This window comes from Oenanthe melanoleuca, chromosome 6 (assembly GCF_029582105.1).
Source record: "Oenanthe melanoleuca isolate GR-GAL-2019-014 chromosome 6, OMel1.0, whole genome shotgun sequence".
Classification (NCBI taxonomy): domain Eukaryota; kingdom Metazoa; phylum Chordata; class Aves; order Passeriformes; family Muscicapidae; genus Oenanthe; species Oenanthe melanoleuca.
The window spans coordinates 26,078,813-26,092,196 of NC_079340.1; positions in this window are offsets into that span (position 1 = coordinate 26,078,813).

Below are 13,384 nucleotides of genomic sequence, written 5' to 3' on the forward strand. Positions count from 1 at the left end.
ATATTTTCTAAAGTTGATGTGATTTCTTGGTAAATATGTTTCATTTTTAATGAAAGGAGCATTCCAAGCCCCACTTTAAATACTTCATAGTGCAGAAGTTGAAGTGCTATACAAAGTATTATATAGTACAGGCTCTGGTCCCTTTTACATCAATAGAGATTGGGATGACTCCAGATTTCCACTGGTATAACAAAGTAAATTTTTTCCCTCAGCCAAGAACAGGGATGACAAGATGAATATGTGGTCAGAAATTCTATTTGGAAGATGAATAATTTATCACAGTTTAGCTAGGTGACATCTTTAGAAAACATTTAAGTATTTAAAACATCATCAGGCCTCAGAGAAGACACAAATGGTGATTTTTAGTCTGTGACACTGCTTGCTTCCTTGACTGATGTATTCATAATGAATAGAGGTGATGCTTTTGAATCAAATATATTTAAACAGCAATAAAATAGTAATATTGGATAACTAAGGCAGACAGGGATGGGCTGCATTAAGGGGGGTAGGACTGCTGAAAGAAGTTTGGGGTTTACCTTTTTCACAGCCTGATAAAAATCCACCCATCCAACTTTCCTTCTAACCCACCAGTCTATTTGCTCTGTATCCTGTTTTAGTCTTCCATCTCTCCAAACATGGACAAAACACTCCAAACACTTGGACATGCTGAAAGAAAAACATTCAGTCCCTGAAAAGCTTACCCAACAAAGCCCAAAGACCAGGTTTAAGAGTCACTGAAGACCTGAGCCTTCCTTGTTCACCTTTTCCATTTTATTCCCACCTCTCAACAGAAAGAGAACACACCATTCCTTTGGGATTTTTTTTGTTTAAAACATGCTAGTGGCAAAATACATCCCTCATCAGGGAGATGTGCAGTGATCTAGAGTGCAGAAATGATCCATCTGAAAAACAAGTCCTCATCAACCATCACACTGGTCCAACTGCAGTGGCAGAGGAAGGGTGTGAGGAATAACTGAGGGAGGGGCAGGAGCTGTGCAGAGTAGCAGAGCCATTAGAAGAAGTATCTGTGGAGCTGTGCTCAGACAGTCACATCCCATTGCTTGAGAGGAGCAGCATTGTTTCCTGTCATTGAAGGAGAACATAAACATGGGGGAGGGAGGGCCCCAGAATGAAAACAGACTTCATGGAGAATGATGTCAAATTGTGGCTTTAAAAAGTATATATTTTACATGATTTTCCAGGTTAGGGCTCAATTTTGTTTTCTGGGAATAAAATAAAAAAGGAAAATAGCTTAAATATTGAATTTTTCTCTCATTTAAATTCCCAGTTAAAAAAAAAAAAAAAAAAAAAAAAAGAAACACCAACAGTTTGTTTGCATGCTAACAATTTAATTTACCAGAATATATTTGTACTAATTCCCTAATTAAAACTGCATTGCATTTGTCAGAGCCCTTTAGGCCACAGTAATATCAATGGGATTAATCACTAAAGCATTCTTTTCTTGATCAAGGTGTTTTCCTAAGTATTGCTACAAGGTACATCCAATCCAGCCATGCTTGAGAACACTGTTATTGTGTTAGACAGGAACATCATTCTTGCCTTAATGAAATAGGCTTCCAAAGTGGTTTCTACCACCTACAGTTTGGAAACCAGTGTGCTGCCTTATAGGATGGCTTCTTTCCTTGCCTACTATTGGCAAACTGCCATTTTATCTCTAGATGCTCAGTTAAACCTCTACTTACAAACTAAAGGAACTGTGAGTACAGAAAAAATCTGGGAAATGTGATGAAGCATTTATGTATCATTTTCTGAACTTCATATCTTAATTTTTTAAATGTTTCTTTGTACTGGTTATTCCAGAAGTGTCTGTCATCTACAAGATCTAATTGTATTGTTTTAACTAATAGGTACATACAAACATCGTTCCACAGACTTATTTTTAATCAGGGATTTCTTGTGCTCAATTAATAAATAGCAAAAAGGGAACACATAAAAAGATAACTGTAAAACAGGCAGTGATTCTGAAAGAAATTAAGTTGCTCTGCTTCACATATTGCCCCATTCTAAGACACCTGAGAAACATTTATTATCCAGCCTGCAAGTATCCTGAGCACTGTATGAACACCTCTAATTGTATTTTCTTTTATGCAAAAAATATGGCAAAATAACCTGTGCATTACCATGGCCTGTCAGTCCTGCCACATATGTGGTCATGAGAAAGGACATAAATAAAATCTACCTGGATAAAGAATGATTCATACATAGAGAGGAGGTGCCCAGGAGAGGTGCCAGGGATGATCTCTGTCCCCTGCTATTTTATCTGTCTTGCTGAGGCATTTACAGCTCCCATTACTGTGACACCAGAATATATAAGGCCATACAGCTGTTCTTACAACACTCAAATGGGGTGGACAGATTACATGGGTTATCCTGGGTCAGGAGTTTGAAGAAGATCATTATACAAGGTTCACATGCTCTTGATGGGTAGAAGGTGTTTATTGACCATTCCTGTATAAATCATCACCTAACCTCATTCCCAAAGCATCCAAGTCTTTCTCAAGCATTCATGCTAAAATAGTCAGGAAGTCCCATCTTGGAAGTGTTACTGGACATGAACCAATGGCTGAAATGACTTGTAGCAATTTCTTCAGTGCACAACAACTGCTCTTCCACTATGGTTGTCAAGATAAATATGTTCCATAGCAAGTCTAAATGTCTATTTCATTCTATCATTTTAATCATAGAGTGCTGAGTAAGACTGTATTTCCCCCATTGTGGTCATAAAACTGAGTTAATTTCTATTAGATGAAAATGTTGTTAAGCTACTCATGCCTCTAGGTTTTCACAGTTTGACTATCAGATCATGCATTAAGGCAACATTACACCTGAAACTGGTTTGGAAGCAAAACATCCCTGTTTACATGCATGAAGAAGTCATCCCCAAGCTATAAATATATGACTATGATCTTGTTAATTTACTGAAGCAGGCAGTGACATTTCTGCATGGGACACAGGCATGTTACCATCTACTCTGAGTAATCTAAATTGGTTTGATGACTGGATGTCACTTGGTAGCTTTTCCTGTGGAGGTACCCATTGCTGCTTGCTAATTTATTCCATAAATTCTATGCATGTGCTTTACCACAAGTGAAGGAATAATGTTCTTTATGCAATTGTTTATGACTCCCAGTCAGAAATTTTTAGTATTTTTCTAATTACCTTTATCTGTAAAATGGCAGAATACTTACCAACCTGGTAGGATGTTGGGTAGGATAATTAACTGTTATTTGGAGATGCTCTTAGTCTGATGAATGTTAAGTCCTGCAAGAGAGAAATATGTGATCCACTGACACTTGATTAACACACACCTATGTCATCACCTCTGCAGCCTTTACAGAAAGAAACAAGCATGGCTGGATTGCTCAATTAATAATAGGTTTGGATAACACCTGTCAATGAAAACTAATGTGGTCTGTATGTTGACATCTTTTCAATTAAAATACCTCATTTTACAGTTTAATCTAAACATTTTTTCATGCAGTACCATCTTGCTAACACAATGGATTACTGTATTGCCCATCTTTTGGAAGCTGGGCTAGATGACCTCTAAATGTCCCTTCCAACCCAAACCATCCTCTGGGTCAATGATTTTACTGATGCCAATTCAAGTACATGCTCAATAAGCTTAGGCAGCAGTAATTTGCCTCAGACTTAATGATAATATTTTTCAAATAATTTCACTAAGACAACTTATATTTTTTATTCTTGATTCTAAAGCCACAAGGATATATTGTAGCTACCCAGACAAATCCTCATGACAGAAAATCTGCAACCAATAAAGGTACCAAGGAAAAAGCCTACAAAAAAAGATGTCATGAAGTTCCAGAGCACCAAGTGTGCCAAAGACACATTCTGCAGCAGCACCATTGCAGCAATGCAGTGAAGGATGTTTTCAGCATGTATTTAATACATTTTAACTTTTACTTATGACAATTCAAGGTGGTTAAAAACCAGAGGGGTTGGACTGGAACTGATTTCAACAATGCCAGAGAGTTTCACACACCTGTTCAGGTGACTTTGGAAAGCTATGGGTTCCACTTTTCATATCTTCATGCTGAAATATCTTTGCTATTTCAGCTGTAACCAATATGAGCTTTAAGACTAATGCATTAAGCTTAATATGGTGCAGTCAGATGTAGGAGCCAACCAAATCAAAAGTGTTTTTAACAGTTTTAGTAGTGTTTAGCACTAGAGCTGGTGGGTAGCAGGTGGTGCTCTAGTACAGTCAGAAGGGGTGATAATTTGGAGGTTTTTTTAATGAAAGCATTATTAGTACAAAACCAGAGTGGATTTACAGGTCCGAACAAGTTATAGAAGTGATTTGCCTTCCTCTTCCATCTGCTTCCTCTGTGCCTCCTACAGGCTAGAAAAATTGTCCTAAGTCCTGCTGAGTCCTGCTAATACTGAGAGATTACTGAGAGGCTAAGGAAAAGATGAACTGGACTGAAGGACCAATGCATGGGGTGAGCTTCACCCACCTAAGCCTATTTATATCTGTCTTTCACCCTAGGAAGAAACATTCATTTCTAGGGCACAGCCCTCCTGATCCCAGAGCAGCTGCCTCAAGCATCCAGATGCATCACTCATAACAGCTTTGGAGGACCCAGTTTCTCTGCACTGAATCCAAAATCTGTCTATTCCAAATATAGACAAACCATTGACTTCTAGTCATGCCAAACCCCATCCCAGCTGACAAGCTTGAGAGTCTGGTATTAAAGCAAATCAAAGAAGAGTTTATCTAGATGCACAGGACTGATAGAAAACCCTGAGATATTTGTAGTTATCCAGTGCTACAGCTCAAGTCCAAACCCTGGACTTTGAAATATAAACAACTTCAGATTGATCATCAAAGGCTTTAACCAGCCCAAATCTCCTCCAGCAGAACTTTGTAGCTCCATCTTCCCTGCAGGGTGGCTTCTGTCCTTGGAGAAGACATTAATCCTCCCACTGAGGATCTCCAAGGATCTCACTGTGATGTAGCTAATTATAGGTAATCTGCTGCTGTACAATTAATAAGCTCACCAGCACAATTTGTGGGGTGCATGGTATGCTTTGCTATGCCAAGCAAAAGGATCTGAGAGTGGACAGGAATAAATCCCAGCTTGGACTGCAGGAGATTAATGATCTGAAGCACCTGCTGTGTGACAGAGACATCCAAGCTTAGATGCCATGTCAAACAAAGTCCTTTAACCAAGGATGCTTTGTCATGTAGTGTTAAGAGATACAACTCTTCCTTAATCAAAATTAAGGAAGCATTTTTGAATATTTGCTTTTTACTAGAGACCAGAGGAGGAGTCAGCAGAACTGCTAATTCCTCCACTGTGCTACAAATATTGTAAGAAGAGACAATTCTCCTGGTAAGGAGACTGATAGCTAAAAATAAAAGGCAGAGGCTGAAGGGCAGCCAAAAGCACAGGGTGATGTTCCATGTCTGTGATCACACAGCTGGCCTGTGCCCAGGGCCTGTTCTCTGTCCCCACAGCACTGCTTCAATACATCCCATGACAGTACAAATGAAAAAAGCCTCTAGAGGCTGTAGAGGGAAAAATGGTTGCATGGAATGATGTCTTTCACTGTCCTAAGTTAACAGGAAGCCAAAGTTCACCATCAGTGCAAGGGCACAGCTGGCAGAATCTGCTGTGAAATGAGTGATCCCACCAGCACTGACTGAGCACTGATGGAACCAGCAGTAGGAGTGGATTAGGAGCAGTCTCCAACTGGATCAGAAAGCTGTTTTACAGAAACCATTGCACAAATCAGGAGTGAGCCTTAGGAGAGATCCAAGGAAAAGCAACAGTCCTACCTGAGCACACAGATATGGAAAGGGACTTCGTGCTACCCCAAAGTTCCCCAAGTGCTTCCAGTCAGAACACCAGGAGATGTAAAAACCAGAAATATGCTCTAAATAATATAACAGAGTCTTTCTGTCTTCCACACCTAACAAAGCTTAACCAATACAAAAACAATACAAACAAACATACCTTAGCTGAAGAACCTTGATTGGAAAGTCAAGGGGAAATTATGTCCTCCCAAAAATTTCTGCAACTGTCAAAGATACCCAGAGTTTGAAAATACCCAAGAGACCCTCAGTGAGCACTGTGAGTTTCAGAAAAAAAGTCCAAAATATTTTGTTCGAGTCATTTCTTCAAAGTTAGGATCAAAAATGAAGCAGACAAATGAAAAAAGAAAAAAACATCAAAGTACTAGTAACAGAATATGAAAAATCCAAGGAAACTGCATAATATAAGTGATTCCCTGTGCCAGGGCTAGCACCTAGCATGTATGTACTTGAACATAGCAAGATTTATTCCTATCCATGGACTACACAATGTATTTATGTTTGCAATTGATGTATTGCACAACATAATGAATAGCAAAGTAATAACAAAGAATAAATCAGTTTCCTTGGCACCAGGTTCTAGATAGTACTAATCTGCAAATAGCACATGACTCATTGGCAATTCCCTTTCATAATCCAATTTAAAGGGAATGATATAGAAGTTCATCACATTCTGCCCATACAGACATCTACATCCTGTTCAGATAACAAGTTTATATAGGTGTTGGCTTGAGAGTCCTGAGCCAAATATTATTAACCAAAAGCAGTTACCAGAGAAGGATGAGCATGGCATAACTAAAATCATACCTTTAGGCCATTACATCTAAGAAAAACAGTCATCACATAAAAGCAGACTATAACCTTAAGGTGATTTAACAACTACCTGTTTTACAGGTGGGAGAGAATTAATTTTTCATAAAAGAAGGTGGCAGGCAATTTGTTTTGGAAAGGCTGAATGTCATCAGTGTTAAGATCCTAAGACTTAAGCTACCACCATGGGCTGTTTCAAGAACAGCACAAGACATTCCAACACATCACAGGAGGATTCCTGGCCTCCATGACATTCAATCAAAAAATGTCTCTGTTCTGAGCCTTGCTTTTCATTACTCTTTGTAAGAACTACTCAGGGAGTAGAAATTTAGCACAGGGGAGGCATGTGGTAGATGCAACACACTTCCAACCACTGCCTAGTTAATTACAGCTGTGGAATCATACTCAATTGTAGTGTGTGCCAAATAGATTCCAGGTTTTTTTAATTACTTGTTGCTATATTAATGTTACTTCTATATTGAATAGAAAAGCTGTGACTCAGAAAAGAGCCACCACAGGAATGACAAGTATTTCAAATTGCAGAGAAATGCACTGGTCTTTCCTGATGCAGAACCACCAAGTGGTAAGGTGGTGAAAATAAAAGGAAACCTTAGAGAAGATAAAAGAATATTCTACTTAACTCATGCATGTTATTAAATACCTATTAATACATGAGTAGCAGAGCATCTTGTGGGGGTGAAAATTGATGAGGTCAGATCTGCAGTGCAAGTGGTTCAGGAGGACCAGGCCCTTCCAAGCTGAGAACTGGAGTGAGTGAATCCCCACTGTGTCTGCATGGTTGATTCCTGTGTCTGCAGGGGAGTGCTCAGGGTGTATCACACCCTCAGCTCAACACACACAAGGCTGCACCTGGCTCAGCTCAGGATAATGTGTCCACACAGCCATGCACACACTCAAGTGCCCATACCCCCCTCTCTGGTCTGCCCTAAGAGCAAACCCTCCCTGCTTTGTGCTCACTTGGCCTCCCATCTTATTTCTTTGTTCTCATTCACTTATCTGGCTGCATTTCTTTTGCCTGTTGATGTTTTTCAAAATCACATGAATGCTATGCAAAAGTTGTGTTAGTGCAAGGTCAGGAAGATGGCAACAGCTCTCTGGCAGACAAGGACAAGGGAGAAGTGCAAACAAGAGCAGTCTTGTCAGGCACTTTCAGAAGCAAAGGCAAAGGCAGGGTCAGAGAGACCAGAACAGTTAAAATCACTCAAGTCCTATCCTGAGCACTGCAGTAAGGCTCAAGAAATACTCATGCATATAATTCCAAATATCAGGAGACTAAAAACATAATTAAATTTTCCCTTCCATTGTATAAGAAAAGGTTTTCACCTGAGAAGCAGATATTTGTATAGAAGACTTTTGACCACAAAACACTGTCTGTATCTCCTAAAGGTATCTCTCATTTTAGGGCAGAAATAAAAGCAGGATGCAGAGGCTGAGTATTCTTCCGATCCCTATCAGCTGCTCCTTAGCTATTTAGAAACTCATTAACTTCCAAAAGAGACCTTGGCCCTAATTAGTGCCTGGAATGATCAGCCTGCCCCTTTTTCCTTTACCTCTGCCTCTCAGAGCCTTCTGCAATGATTAAAGGAAACCACACTTTTGTATAATTTTAAAAATGGTATTTTTTTTGAGCTATCAGGATCTGCACACAACTGTTGAATTCAGTTCTCTCTTAGAGCTTACCAGACCACTCCAGAATTCTCCTGCTTGCTTTGGCACCCTAGTTCTTCAGGCATTTGTGCATCACTCTTAAATCCTTCACTAAACCAAGCTCTGTAATTTCCTTTCCTTGGCCTTTCATGCAACAGAATCTGCTTTAACTGTGATTGAAGTGTCACCAAGGCCGTTCAATCAACTGTAATGTTGGTGCTAATCCTGCAGTCCTTTTAACACTATCAATAAGAGGGAAATGAATAAAAAATGGACTAATTCTATCTTCCACAATTATAATGTATTCAGCATCTATATATATACCCTCCATCACAGCGACAAAAAGTACTTATCAATATAATAGAAAAACAAGAGGATCCCTCACTTTAATTTCTGTCTAAATGGATGCAGTTCACACTCTCAAGTTCAATAAGTATGAGCACTAAAAGATAAACTGTAAAAAAGCAAAACAAGAAAAATTAAAATTGCAAAGCACAAGCACAGTCTTACTTGGGGTCTTATGCAGTTTAATGTCTCTGGCCAGTGCACGCAAATTATTTTTTCTTTCTTGAATTTCTTCCAGTTTCTCAGAAATATATTTCACATTCATCATGTCTGCAGAAGAAAATCAAGGCTGCTCGTTTTGGATGACTGGACATGGGATCCTCTGCTGCACAGCCACAGGTGCACTCACAGTCCTCTTGCCAGGTAATTGTGATAGTCCTTATTCACCAAAATTAGAGGAAGCAGTGTCCTTGCATATGGACTATCCAAATAGTCAGTACAAGGGCTATAAAGTAGTAATACTACCCTAACAACTCTCTAATTAATATAATTAATGTAAATGCAACCTAAAGACTCTTATCTTATTGTAGCTATGCACACAGTGTTACAGGAAGGCAAACTGAAGCTATCATAATTCATTATCATAATTATATATTAATGATAACCCTAGATTTCTTTTTCCAAAACAATGTTTGGAAAACATTATCACCACAGCAACAGAAATTCCAGCAAGAGGATAGTAAGCTCCTGAAGGGTATCCTACTAGTGGCAATTAAATTTTATTAAATTAAATTGCAATCAAAATATTTCTCAGCCTGGTAAAAAAAATAAAATATTTCAACAGAACAGGATGCCATTCCACACAAGGAATTTATTAACATTATATCTAAGAGAGTCATGAAGCTAGGAGTCCATTTAAAATAACAGTCAGTGACCTGTTAAAAATGTTCTTGTTCTGGCATCCTTACCTTGAGTAGTCACATATTTACCAAGCTTGAACCAAAGGTATGGTCAAACCACTGATTAAACATTTCCTGAGTTCTACTGCTGTTTTCCTTAGGATTCCATATATGTGTTTACCCTGACCACATTTGCTTGTATTCTGCTTCTTTACATTCTCATACACAAATTTCCAGTTTTGTATTCACTTTGTATTAACCAGTCCTTTGTATTCAAACACAATTTTATGCACACACTCAGGCATTTTCAATTTCTTAAAGATTTCCTAAAATCTTTAAAAAGAAACACACTAAATAAGTGTGTTTTTCCCAAGTAAAAATTTCAGTCTATATTACTCTTGGGAGAAAAGGCTTCTGCTTCAGAGAATTCTGTGACAGAGAAAACTTTTCCAAACAAGAAGTGCCTTCAGACTTGTAAGCACAGCTGGTCAAACACCAGACTTTCAATCCTGAAGAGCACTGCAGTATTTCCACATTCATTCTCTGTGGAATTTGGTTGAAAAATTGAAATAATGAATACTATGGAAATATGGATATATCCTAAAGATATACTTTGCTCATGGGATGGAGCATTATCTCCTTACCAGTTGCCATTTTTAAATAACTTCAAGGGCAACAGACCTTTTTCAGGGTGGACACTGCTTTTCCAATTTTCCCTCTCAGCCAATATTCTCAGGGCAGCAAGTCTAAGCTGCCCTCAGTAGTGCTGGAGGCTCCTGTGCTTGCAGGATAAAAACCAACCCAAAGAACACGTGGTGAGCTCAACAGCCTTGCTGTAAAGTAGTGTCACTGCAGACAGAGTAGCTTCATTGGAAAAGGCACTTGGTGAAAGATAGGAGTTAATTTTTAAAAGGCTTTGGTGGGTGAAACTCAAAATTCAATAGATATATTTGGCAAATATAGAGGAAAAAGTTTTTCAAGTGCTAATAATAGTGGGGGAAAGTCCACCAGTTTTATGACCCTGAAAATAACTAGATTTAGATTCCTAATTAACTTCTTTTAAAAATATGAGTTAGGCATCTAAATGCCTTAGATCAATTTTTAAAAGGTATTTAGGTGCCAAGCCCCCTAGACTTTCAAAATTTGCACATAAACAGGAAGTTTTGCAGAGAATATCACATAATTAAAAAAAAAAAAAAAAGAAAAAAAAAGAAAAAAAAAGAAAGGCAGCATACTGGCCAAGCAGAAAATTCACAATAGTCTAGCACTTAAATAAATCATCAGCATGATTGATCTCAGTGACCTTTAATCCCAATGGCTCTTTTCCCAAGCCATCCAGGACACTCTGTCCAGTATGTTACATCTAAAAGCTAATAACCATTGTAGATAAGATGGCTATATTCTGCATTTAGATACAAATATCAGGGCTTGTCCCTGCACCTGAGCTACATTGCCCACTAGTCAGGATGCCCCCAACTTTGGCATGGACAGGCAAATAAGAGATAAGAGAGCCAGAGGAACTGCCCCTCCTGTGTGCAAAATGAGAGGCAAGGCAGTCCACAGCTCAGGGAGGGCAGGGACAGATTCCCTTTGCACAGTGAGCTTCAGAAACCTCCTTGAGGAAGGCAGAGAAATGAAATATCAAGGTTCAGTATCCCTCTTCGTGCTTTGAGCTCCTGGGGCCAGGCTGTACCTGCCTCCCCACTTCACTTCAAGAGAGTGTGGTTAGACTGAGACTAAAGGGTCCAGGTTGGCTGGACTGTGCAGTAACACAGGAAACACAAGAGCCTTTATTTCCTTCACTTTGGATAGTCATGATTAAAATAGCTTTAAAAAGTGCAAACCCATGCATCACAGCAACAGCCTGCTGCCAAGGAATCATGTTAGCTGACCACCACTGCCCAGCACCAGCTCCTGCCTGCTGAGCCTTTCTGGCCAATGTCATACTGCTGGTGAGAGGAGCAGAGGTGAAAAAGCCAGCAGGAAGCCACCATGGAAACCCTGCATAAAGAAAAGGACTGCTGGAAGGCAAGATTTACAACTGAAATTTCACACACAAGCATATTTATGTAGCATGGGCAAAGTCATGAAATGAAGGAGATTGATGGAGCAGCAGTGTTTGCTGAGCTCAGTGGAAAGGGGAACTGCACAGAGAGGAAACATGGAAGGAGGTGTGAAGGTGAGAATACCAGAAGGTGACATTATGTAGTGACACCTTCAGACATTGTGGCTTAGTGGCATATTGGACAGACCACAAGGGTTGCAACTGCACGAGGGAAATGAAGACTGGGAAATGGAGAAATGAGCTGCTATAGGAATTCACAAAGCTGACTGAAAGGCTTGAGGTCACCCTGCAGCTGGGGATCTCAGCTGAGTTGGCTCCTGACAGGAGGTGCAGAAGGAAAAGAACATATGGCATTTGTTGTCCTAGAGAGGAATCTTTCTAAACTACTTGTTACTGGCCACAAGAGTAAGGCTTGGAAGAGAATTAAAAAAGGTCTGGTGATTGAACTTATTTCACTCACATCTGCTATTTCTAAGTGATGCAGGCTTTAATCTATTCTATTTTTACTTATCTGTTAATAAATTATCTTCAATAATAGTATTAATGTATTGACAAAGATACAAGAAAACTATGTTTGCCCTCATATTGTTGCTTGCATGACATATTGGAATGCAAATACTAAATTATAATTATTATAGATATTGAAAATAATCAGAACAGGCCAAGTAAGGCTCCAAAATATGGGGCACCATTCAGAGGAGGGTGAAATTTCTCCACCAGATTTCATTAGTCACTTTGTCTTCCTGTGCCACGTGTTTCTGTTTATAGTACACCACTAACACCATCTCCTGGCCAGCTGGTGTCTGGACTAAAATCTTTATAAAAGTCTCCGAGAGCCTGAAATCAATGGTTTTGCAAACATATAAAATATCATTGTCATATCTTCTCTACATTCATATCCACTGATTTCACCTATGCCAACATACCATCCCATCCCCAGAATTAGATGTAGAGTGTGGCCATTCCAGCTACATTTATTTTTTTTCCAAAGGGTTTCCAGGAAGATGTATCAGAATACTCTCAAATCAGCTTACATTTTCAGAACTGACTATTGATTTGGGTACACTTTGATTTGGAGCTCACTGAGAAAAACCAAAACTGATATTAAGAAAAAGCCTGTGAAAACAAACCCTTTCCCAGTGTTTCAAGTTCAGCACTTTAAGCCTTACACACTTTCTGAAACATCAATAATGTATCTTCCCAACCTATTGCTGTAAAAGATTCAGTATTCTCCATTCTTTTTAATATTTTTTTAAAGATATCAAGAACATCGAGAAATGCAGAGTAACTCTTCTACTTATGTAATGTCATGTGCTTTTGGCATATCCAAGCAGTCAACAGATCAAGGTCTATTTATTTACTTAACTTATCCAGCTGTTTTCAAGCATTTAAAATAAAGATTTGATATTTCAGAATCTTACATATCTGCAGATGCCCAGATTAGCATGTAAAGGCATTACCTTGGAGATTGCTCAGTGTTAATTGCTCCTATGTATCAATTGGGCCAGACACCTTTAGTTTCAAAATCCCTTAAGAACTGACTCACAGCTCAAGGAGCTTTGGTTTTCAATATCATATTTCCAAAAAAGAAATCATCTGAATCAGTAACTTGAATTTTTGCCTTCAAATTAATTCAGGAACAAAAGGTCAACTTCCAATTTTAGCTAATCTCAGAAGAAACAACAACAGCAGAGCTTCCTGCGTCATTAACAGCATAATCAATCTGGAGTCTTGAGCACAGCCTGTCCTGGAGGATGGAGTACTTGGAGCTGTAGTGGGTTACTGAGGAGAACAACT